This window comes from Trichogramma pretiosum, unplaced genomic scaffold (genome assembly GCF_000599845.2).
Source record: "Trichogramma pretiosum strain Unisexual culture from Peru unplaced genomic scaffold, Tpre_2.0 scaffold113, whole genome shotgun sequence".
Lineage (NCBI taxonomy): Eukaryota > Metazoa > Arthropoda > Insecta > Hymenoptera > Trichogrammatidae > Trichogramma > Trichogramma pretiosum.
The window spans coordinates 108,101-119,980 of NW_019640797.1; positions in this window are offsets into that span (position 1 = coordinate 108,101).

Genomic DNA, 11,880 nt, shown 5'->3' on the forward strand with positions numbered 1-11,880 from the left:
GCTATACTACTCGGATTAAATTGCGATAGAACAACATCTCTGCACTTCGCCGTTATAAATACTCGAAAAAATGTCTGCAGTGCGCGCGCGATGTTTATGTGTATTGAAAAACAAGATGTTTCCTTGAACTCATTAACGAGAGGTGCGCAGCAGACATTCGAATTTTTTCGTCGAGCCTTTTTTTTTCAACGCAGACTTTTAGATTTTTTTAAGCTCGATTTTCCAGACGCGCACGTCTAGACCACACGAGCGATATATGGTGGCGGTGGATAGTATACGTATAGAAATACAAGTACCCGGACCACGACTGAAAAACCGCTTTTCAATCGTGAGCGCGCGCGCGCGGCGGTGCGGTTTGATGACTTTTTTTTTTGTCGACGACGTGCACGCACGATGATCGTCATCGGAGCTTGAAATTATACTGCGAGCGCGCTGCGTTATATATGCGCGCTTCAAAAATTATATGGCCAATATATATATGTGAGAGGAGCATCCATAAACGCGTATATAGTATAGTGTACCATTGACGCAGCTCGCACGCACACATATACACACACAGACGGACGGAGAAGAGGAGAGAGAACCATCGCGAACTGGGTGTGCATAAAAAAGCCTGACATAGATATTTAAGTAGATCACTCAGGCAGCGAAGAGGCTAGCCTGGTATAGATAGTCTTCTACTCTCTATCTGTATGTGTGTGCGATCGTCTTGCGCGTGTATACAAGTACGTAACTTATAGAGCGCGCACATACGCGGGGCTAAAAGATCGATTTCACATGCATCGTCGTCGTCGTATAGATATCTATATCCAACGCTATCGCGCATCTTTTTTACTCTCCTTCTCTCATCCTTTTAGCGACTCAAAAGCCCGTGAAATTCGCCGCCGCCGCCCACGCGCGCGACAGAAAACTCGCTGCTATATCTGCCAAAGCCTCATGAGCCCAACGAGGTGAAGCTCGATGACCCCAAACTCGAATAATAAAAAGCTCGCGAACGAAAAATATAACAATGTGTATCGCGGAAATTACGGACGTTCGTTCGAAAGAATCGAGAACTATGCGCGGATTGTATAATCGACGCGCGCGCGAGCACAATCGCGCCTGAGTATCTAGACTAGATCCAAGCCGCGCGCGCGTTAAGCCAAGTTGAGCTTCTGTGCGGAATCAACGAAGCGTATATCTGCGAACCTCAAGAGAGAGAGAGGCCAATTTAAGGCGCGAAGATAGCTGGCAATTATCTAATTGACGAGCTCTCGCGGGAGGAGGCGTCTATATAGGTATAATATGGATACGTATACATATTCCGGATCTGCTACCGCAGCAGCAGTAGCAGCAGCTGTCGGAAGTTTTTTCTCTCACTCTAACTTGCATTGCGGCCGGGGCCAGTGCGTGTAAATTATCGTAAAATGTGTATGTGCGTGTGCACACCTACACACAACTATATATTGCGATATATCTACGCGCGAGAGGCCAACAACGAAGAAAGTGACGAAGCCGCGTCGAGAGCAGAACTCTCGTTCGTGCATCATCATCATCTCTCTCGCTCAACTTCGACGCGCCGCTGCTGACGCTTTTCTTTCCTTGCCGCGCTCTCGTAATTGCGAAGAATTCGCCGAGCTCCGTAAACCCAATATATATTGCCTCGTGAGTTTTATTGCGCGCGCCCGCAGACGCTTCGATGATATGGCTTTTCGCACGTGTGCTCGTGTCTATGTGTGTGTGAGAAAACCAAGCCTTCTTCTTTTCTTTTCCATTTCTTTTTTTTTTTTTTTTTGGTTTCTAATCTCTCTTTCGATGTGTCTGTGTGTGGCTTCGAGGCGATACATCACACTTGATGAATTTTCGCGTGTCCGACCGAGTCGTTATTTACTTATTTATGTGCAGACGTACATACGTATACGTTACGTGCGTTGCACACCTATATCAACGCGCAAGCCTCCCTAGCCGTATGGTATATTTTATATCTATTCGGTATAAACGACCTGTAGAAAGTCTCTAGCGATCATCGTTCTGTTAAATACCGCGTGAAATATTTCACTTCGATTTTGCAGGAAACGATTTTGAATCGATTGCTCGAAAAAATGTATGAAAAGTCAATGGAGTGATTGAAGTCTTGGTCACTAGATGGCGAGTACCTTTGTTTGTGAATCCGCAAGCGGCAAAGTCAAAATAATTGTATAAGTATAGACATGGTTTTAATTCACTGTGTTATAATTTCTTCATTTACTGTTTGTAATTTACTTCGGGGCCACATGGGGTTCTACCCCCAACCCCCGCCCCCCCTCGGTCCCATAAATAAACAAATCAATCAATCAATCAATGTACTCTAATTCGCTCGCTTGGAATTGAGGAAAAATTTTTATAAACAAATGAATTGTTTGTAAGGCTATAACTCCCAAACTATTTAATATTTATCCAAGCAATTTTATTTCATCTTAATCAACGCAAAAAGACAAAATATTCCTTCTTTCAATCGTCTCGATACGACAAATAGCGACCGCCTAAACCATCAAGTTTCTCACGTTTGCTAGCTGTTACCGTGAGCGATTTATTAATTTACCTTTGTGCTTTTAAAAATGCCACTTATGCGGCCAAGTACTTACAGTATCTCGTTGACATCCCGCTTGACTAATAGGAACACGACTCGCGCGCCAGTTGTGTTTCAAAATTTTGATACCGTAATAACTAATCGCTCGAGAGAGAATGAGAGAAAGAGACGAAGTGCTCTTTTTTTGCTCGCGTCGAGAGACAAGCTAATTGAATGCGCAGTTTTACACTCCGAGATTCTCGCGCGCATACAGTCGCATTATATATCGCGTTATAATACCGATATATACGCGTAGAGAACGAAAATCTTTTCGCCACCCGACACATTGCCTCGATCGATCGTGTACATAATTCACTTTATTATCCGCGCGCGGCATCGAGCGCGCACTGCGCACATTATATTATGTACACGCGTTGACGTATGGGTATACACATAACGCTATAGCTCGACGTGTTGTGCCTTTATAATAATAAATATATAAATTCTTTGATCCGATTAACGCGTAATGTTTCAAGATATACGCGCTGTGTGCATGTGTGTATAAGCTTTCCGAAGAGGATTTCAAATGCATCTCTCTCTCTCGCTCGCTCTCCTCGCCTATACTGGTATCGGCGCTCGAGATCGCGTGTTCTAATTTTTTTTTCTTTTTCGCGCTACAACGATATTATGCGCGTAATCGTTATTTAACGCGGTTTCGAGCGCACATACACACATGTGTAAGTATACTATATTCGAGCTTTTACTATCCTCTCTGTGTATCGTTTGCGGGGCGCAGAATTTATACATATGCCAACAATGAGATAAATTCTAATGTATTATATATAAATTTTGCTATGCGTCACATATGCAACTTTCGCTATCTCCTTATGGTGCACGCAGAGACATTTCTCTCTCGCGCCCGTTTATATCTTTCCCATATATATTTATACTTTTGTGGCCAGTACAGTGCGTTTTATAGTCGTTAAATTATATTTTTAAAGGATCATTGCCACCGCGCGAGAGGAGAGTTAAATAATAAAAAAAAAAAAAAGATAAAGAACCATTAAATCGACTCTCCAATGGAGATTCATTGGAAAATTATTATTCATTCGACGCGCAGCGGTAGTAGTAGTTTTTTTTACGATCGCCCGACGACGACTGTCATTTCGCCGATGATTGTAATATATATAAACGACAATACACGCCAGCCTTTCATAAATATCGCATAAAAAAATGTGCGTGCGTGCGTGCAGCGATACGCACGCAAGACACCCAGTAGTCATGGTGCTTTTCCCGTTTCCTCGGCGCTCGGTATATATAGCTTATAGCTATATTCTCTATCTCCTCGTATGCCTATGTACGCGTTTGTATACGAGCTCGCTCGAATTATATGGCCGCGATGATATAATACCGCGAATGCGTATGTATGTACGTGGTGGTGGTTGAAAAAAAAAAGAAACAGGAGAAAAGAGTATTATAGGCGCGAAATATCATCGGTTTGCTGGGATCTTGCGTAATACTGGGGCCCAAAGCCAATTCTATTTACTAATGCATTATTTTTTTCTTCTTTTAACTGACCAAGACGACGATAGAGAGAGAGAGAGAGAGAGAGAGCTGCCAAACCGGTAGAAAGTCGGGGTGATAATTTTTCAATCCTTCGATACGTATGCGCTATATTTGACTTCCACACTGTGTAAACACACGCATATAACACACATACAGACTGACCGAAGAGAGGATTATACCGCACGTCCACTCAAAGCAGCTACTTTGCAGCAGCTGCAGCAGCAGCAGCAGTAGTGTTTGACGTCGAGAGGTGCAAGCTTATATCTACACACGCACATACGCACGCGGAGCCACTTCGCGTCGAGCAAACAACATATCGACGACGACGACGACGAGGTGTTAAATAAACATTCACGCACGCACAAGTGCGCATATAATACGCGTATTTATTTTATATAATGAAATATATATCTCGTTTCGTGCAGTATTATAAGCTTCCGGCTGGCTATGTATCCATTGCATTGGCGTGCAGTCATCGCCGAGCGCGCGACTCGCCCGATTTGCGCCGTACACGTACACAAACAGTTTCATAATCGTTAGGCGATTATGATATACATATTTTTGCGCGCGCGCGTGAGAGCAACGCAGAAAAAAAGTATGAAACATTCGTTGGGCTTTCCCGAGTACACATAGCTCTAGCCCGCGCGCGCGTGCCTCAATTATCAGTTACACTATTTTTTAATTTCTCGTTTCCGGATATTACGCCAAAGGCATTCGTTGTTGTTGTTGTTGTTTTTTTTTCGGTGTATATTAACAATCGCGCGCGGTAGATTATTTTGTATTATAATAGCAGGGAATAACGATCGTTTTACGATCGATATACACAACAACGGCAGCGGCGGTAGCGTAGGAAAATTGTTTCTCTCGTCGTCGTCGTCGTCGTCGTCGAAAGAGAGAGAGACTTTATCTCTTTAAACGGCTACGCGAGGAACGAGGTCGCCTTTAATTATCTATTTTTGCTCGCTTATATATATCTAGTGCTCTCGCCGTTTTGTGTTGATCATTTCTATGAGATTCGGAATAATATCCTTTCCAGCCCGTCGCGCTCGTGCTACCGCTACCGCTGCTGCCGGTCAATCGAAGAAAGAGAGAGAGAAAAAAAAGATGATTCGACTTCTGTCGATAATGGCTCGATATTGTAACCGTCTGACGGGACGCAAATGAGATTCGATTTATCGCGTGTGTATATATGTATAAGACACGAGTGAGATCCACTATGAGAGAGGGGGTGTGTGAGCAATTAACTAAATTTTGTTTCTGAAATACGAGTTGAGGTTTATTAAAAATTCTTAAAACTATATTTACAATTATAAACCTCTCTTACCTGAAATACGAGAAACGACAATTAAAGCTAATTGACCACTCTCTTTAAACACATGTGTACAACTGACAATTCAGACTCATTCGTCTTACACACTCATACGTATAATATTTACAAACTTATATGAGGCGCGCACAACTGATACAGCGCCTCAATTATACATTAAAGAAACTAAGTTTTCTTTACATATGTATATGTCAGTGCGAGAGCTAAAGTAAATTTTTCAATTTGTATCCACTTGCGAGAGAGGGAGAGAGAGAGTTCACGATCCGAGCGAGAGCGAAAACAGTTTGTGCCAGTTCTGTTGATTGTAAAAAATAAAAATAAAGGAAGAAAGGTGCATTGTACCAAAACTCGTGATAAAAAGAGTTTTTTTTTCACAGATGTGACACCTGCACGATATGCATCTTAACTTATGCCGTAAACTAGTGTTGAGGTTTTTGAAATTGAAACTGCAATATTCACAAATATAAGAATTAAAATTTTGCAGTCACTTTTCTCGATAAATGAGTTACACTTGTGTAGAAAAATGTAAGGACCGATATTCCAAAACTCGTATTATATCGATGTGACACCTGATCATGAGCTTCTCCATTCTATCAACAGATGGAGTATTGCAAACTCGCAAGTGGCAAAAAATTTTCCAATTATATATTGCTCAGCTAGGTTGGATCGGGTTAATGATACTTCAATCTAAATATTTCCATCAATCAGCGTTTATTGCTTTTGACAAGACGTGTGGTTCCTTGCCTCAGACCTTTAATATCTACACGAATGGTTCAAATCTGACCATGTCGTCAACATTCGTGAGATACCATGGTATCGCACGAATTGTTGGTAATGAAATAATAATAAATAACATACAAAAACAAAATTTGTATTTTTATAGTAGGAGGCTCCACAGCAATCGGTCATACATAATATATATGAGCCATCGATAGCTGCGCGCGCGAGAAAAGCGCGATGCGGCTTTGGAAAATCACTACACACATGCCTGTAATATTATCGAGCTATCAAGCTCCTCCGGCACGATCGACGCGTTTAGCGCTCGGCTATTATACACGCGTTTAACTCTTAAACGCTCGCAGCTGCAATCAAATGCGCCAATTTCTTCTTCAAGAAAGAGAAGAGCTATGTACATCGATCGAGCAATCGTATTCATTATAGACGAGAACGGGTATATATAATACGCGTGTGTCACTCGATTCGCACCTATGGAAAAATTTCCGTATCGACAGCTGCAAAAGAAAGGACACGCTCGCGAAACGGGCGCGGCGCACTTTTACACACACACACACACACAGCGTGAAATGCATCGATAACGCGCGAATAGATTATAATCGTCCGCGCGGGCCGGGATCGGAACGAAGAGAGTAAGAGAGAGAGAGATACTTATAGATATAATGGTCAATCAGTCGGGAGAGAGACTGCAGAAGCGAGAGTGCAATGCTGCTGCTGCAGAAAAGAAAAGACTTTCACCGACGTTGGAATTATTATTACCCAAGGCGTCTCTCTCTCTCGAACGGGCCGCGAGAAGCAGAATATATGGATGCATCATCGAGTCTCCTCTGTGTGTTGTCTTATAACGATAAGTGTCTGGGGCGAGTGTGCAGCAACAGCAACAACAACAACAATTCGCTCGCGAGCTCGGCAAACGAGAGAATCTATATACGCGTCCGCGGCGAGTAATTATATCGATCGGAGGAGGAGCACACACACATACAGATATACACACATTTAGCAGCAGAGCAATCTGGCAGGCAATGTGTGGGCTGCACACACAGTGCACTGCAAAAGACGGCGGCGGCGGCGTCGCGACGAAAGGAGGTCAGCGCACCTTTCTCCGGCACGCTATACATCCTATATATATATATTAGCCGCAGCATATTATATCCTCTCTCTCTCTTTTCAGGCGCGCGCAAGAAGCGGAGAGACTTCCTTCACGTGCAGCAGCCGGAGATCTGTGTGCAAGGTGCGGTCCTGTATATAATATAAAGCCGATGCACACACACACACAACCTGTAAAGAGATCGGCTCGGGACTCTCTGAATGAACGTATATACTATATATATACACGAGAGAGGAGCGCATGATTTATATGCCCGCGAGGTGCTCACGAGAAAGAGAGAGAGAGAGAGAAATCGCAAGTATATCCACGGCGCCGAAAAAGTCGCGCCGTGAAATGCGAGCAGCGCGGCTATATGGCGCACGCGGCTACCGATTTCTGCAGCAAGTGTGTGTGTGTGTGTGTGTGTGTGTGCCATTGTTCGCGGCGGCAGGTCTGCTGCACCTGAGATATCGACGTTCGCGGGATTTCACGCGGCACATACCTATACGTATATAGTTGCTTTATTGGCGGGTTATACCTTATATACCGCTCGTAATGGCTTTTCTGGAGGATATAAGGGAAAATTCACGCGTCTTTCACACGGTTCTCTCTCTCTCTCTCTGTTTATATTCGTATACGTATATGTAGCGCCGCGCGATGCCGTTTAAGATAATTGCCGCTCTATAGCCGTAGGATATATATAATACCGCGGTATAAATAGCTTATAATAAGTCCCTTTTATATATATCGAAAATTTCCTTCCTTTCCATGTATCCGTGATTTTCGGGGAAAATTTTGCCGCGTATACGTATACGTTTGTGTGTGCTCTTTCCTGTGGGCGATGCATAACAGCACAGCACAGCTGCATTTCATGTATACAGCGCACACACACATACAAGCCTCCTCGTCCTTAACGCTCTAATTGCTGCTCGAGTTGTATGCGCGCTGCATTTCCTATTTTTGCCAAATAGCCCGCATTCGTATACACACACACACATACCTGCAATCGCGAGAAAATAAAAGAGCGCAACGAGTGGACTGAGTCGTCGTCGTCGTCGTACTGATACGTTATACGTAAAATTATCGCCTTTCCAATAGGCATACATACACACACACACACACTTGTCTCGATGAAAAACCAACGCTGCGCTGAGCGCGTTCCCCGAAGAAAACCTCTGTGTGTAGTGTAGTGTAGTGTACCTACGTCATCGCTTCACGCGAGTCAACCTTACCGAGTTTTTTTTTCCTTTTTTTTTTCATGCTCCACTTGCGAGAGAGCATCGCATGACGACGATGACGACGAAGACGATTCTCTGTGAGTGTGTGTGACTAGGTCTATATATCTATATTTACACCCACGCAGCATAGAAATTTGTATATATATATAAAACGCGCGCGCTCGGTACTTGAACTCGGCTCCTCGAGTTATGTGTACAAAGGTACACGAGGATCCTGTGTAAACGCGTCTGAGCTTTTTCTCTTTACACCTGCGCGAAAAAAAGATGTTGTACGATATAGACACGATATAACGCATGGGCTACGACTTTCAATATATTCGTTTCGTGTACCTATTGACTTTATTTATTTATTTACTCCTTTTTTTTCGTTTCATCTTAAGCTCGGCGCATGCATATATTCGAACGCAGTTCCATGGGGGGATATATATACTTGCATTTTCTTCGAGTATTATAATACACTCGCGCACTCAGCGCGATCTGGTTTGCAAATTTTGCGCAGTCTATACCGAGTTTTCACCATTTGGGTTAATGCGCGCGCTTTTATTCGAATTTAACCGGCTTCCAGCCGGCTCGCGTCTTTATCCTGTGTACACACAAACACAGACACACACTTAAACTCGTACGCGCTGCAATCCGTACGTGTATAATAACATTTAGTTCATATACATATTCCTCGCGATCTCGACGCGGCGAGGCGCCGCGCATGCCTTAGCGAAGATCATTAGCATTCAAGCGCACAACTCGGCTCTTGCGTGTCTGCACATAAATTCGCGCGCGCGCGCATGTGTGCTTTTGCTGCAGGTGTCAAACATTCCCATGAAAATCCGCGCGCGCGCGCGCGCGCGAATTCGAATTCTTGAATAATATATAAATCCCGCTGTGGGAAACCCGAACAGCGATCGATGATTTTTTTTTCATATAAGATGTTTACTTCCTCGATGATATAGATGCGCGATTCGATGCATATGGGTACATCGTATAGGAGCTCCGGAAAGTCGGATCGGCCAAGCGGCCGCAGTTTGCAAAAATTAATTAGCACGAAATTGAAAAGCTTCGCGCGCGTACGTACGTATATAACTACTAACTTTCCCGGCGGACTATACGTACATAGGCAGTTCGCAACATCGTTTAATTCAAATTACGTTAATTTCGCGCTCTGAATGCCTTTTAACGCTCGGCGCGATACACTGCAGGATCGGCATACATTATTATCGTAGACACACGCGAGGAGGAGCATAGAATACATAGGTAAGGATGAAGAAGAAGACGAAGAAACTAATACTGCACGAAGCATATATACGTATACAGATATTTATGGACAATTTATTAACGATATAATATATTGTATATTTATAAGCAAAAATTAATATCGCGAGAGAGAGAGAGAGACCGCGATTTCTCGAGTCCACGCGCGCGCGCGAATGAGATACATATTGTATATATATGTATTATAAAAGCTGCGCGCGCGGAATTAAGCACGATGAAAGTTTTTCGACGCGCGGCGGCAAAAGCTGTATATACCGCGAGGAGGTAATACGAGCCACGATAGAGCGTATACGGAGTAGTAATATCGTTGGGACGATAGTTTATTATATTTATAATTTGCGAAAAAAAACTCAAAAGCAGCGTCGAAAACGTTCGACTCGGATTCTTTCGCGATATACATTCGCGTTGAAATATTTTCTCAGAGAGGCAGAGAGAAAATGAGAATCGACCGTGCTAACTGCCGAGAGAAGATGAAAGTAATTTTTGTTTTTTTTTTCTTTCATTTTGCTTTCCGCGTATCCACCGCGGGTCGCGCGGTGATTTAAAGGCACGCGGATGCTCACGAAACAGGTAAATAAATTCGGGGCAAGAACCCTTCGGCGTATTTAAACGTGTATACACACACACGCGGAAGCCTGAAGCAAGAGCGTTCGCGAGACACTTTCTTCTTCGATCTTGTGTGTGTGTCTATATACGTTTTCACTTTCGCCAACATCGGCAGCAGCAGCAGCCGGTGTATGTTTGTGTGTGTGCTGCGACTTTTTCATCATCGCTCCATCGAAGTACGTCGTCGTCGTCGTCGTCATCATCAGCATGTCGTTTTGTACATATATGTACCTTTACTACTACCACTACTATACGGTTGCATTTCCAAAACCGGTCCTCTCGGCTCGGCGAGCTGCTGCTCAACGTGTAGCCCCGCGTATATAAACTCGCCAAGGCTTATTAAGTACACGCGGTGTCGTCGTCGTCGTATACCGCAAATTAAAGTAAACTTTCGGTTTTTCAGCTGCCTACCCGAGTTTTGCATCGAAAATTGACCGGTGTGCTATACAGTGTGTATACGCTCGCAGCCGGGCCATGTGATTAATGTCGCAATTCCTTGCAGCAGTTTTCCCATAAGTACACATAAAAAGCATAGCGTTAGTACGCTATCTTGCGAAATTAGAGTTCGCCATCAAAAGCGACGATCCCCGCGCGACGATGATGATGCTGGCGGCTCGCGCGCGAGCACCAGTTTTATAATATTATACCCTTTCCTTTTTTTTTTTTTCATCAAAGCGTATTATATAGTCGAGGCGTGCATTAGAGCACTCGGATGCAATTGTGAATACGAGGCCGCGCGACCACCAACGAAGACAGATATCGCGCAATATTACGATTCCGCGCTCGTCGACCCGAGGAACGCCACGATTTATATATTGTGTATGTATATCTGTGCGCACGCGCTGACACGTGCCTCGATCCCTGGTATACATGTATGCATGTAAAGTCTCATTAAGATTGCAATTAAAATATATACGTAGACCTGATGACCTATCAATCAAAATCCACGCCACAGCAGCGGTGGACGATATCGCGGGGCAATATCAGCAGCACAGCGAAGGTATATTGCAATTTGAAATTGAAAATCCGCACACAGCTCCGAGAGCTCGTATAAAAGCTCGCTCGGGAGAGAGAGAGAGAGAGAGAGAAGAGAATTGTGTGATGATACTTGCACAAACACGCGAGACTCGTCTCTCGGCTCGCATCAGCATAGCTCTCTTGGATGTGCAAGGACGCGCGCGCGTTTATATTCTCTCGCCCACGCGCGCTTGTATGTAGAACTGAGACAGAGGAAACGAGAGAGAGAGAGAGAAAGAGACTGACGTTTACGGCCCTCTCGCGTATTTTTATCGGATCGGTTATTATAGCTGTATATATTACTGTTAAAAAAAGCTTGAAATTTAATGCGGATTTGACGTTGAGTCAAACTTTATAATTGTAGCGAGCAATAATGGATTATATTCGAAGTAAGTACGTGATGATTTTTGATGAAATATCTTCGTTGAAAATTAATACATCCAGTGCTGATTTATTTTTTTACATAAATTGCACATAAAATTTATGAAAATACAATCACATGAATTATTCT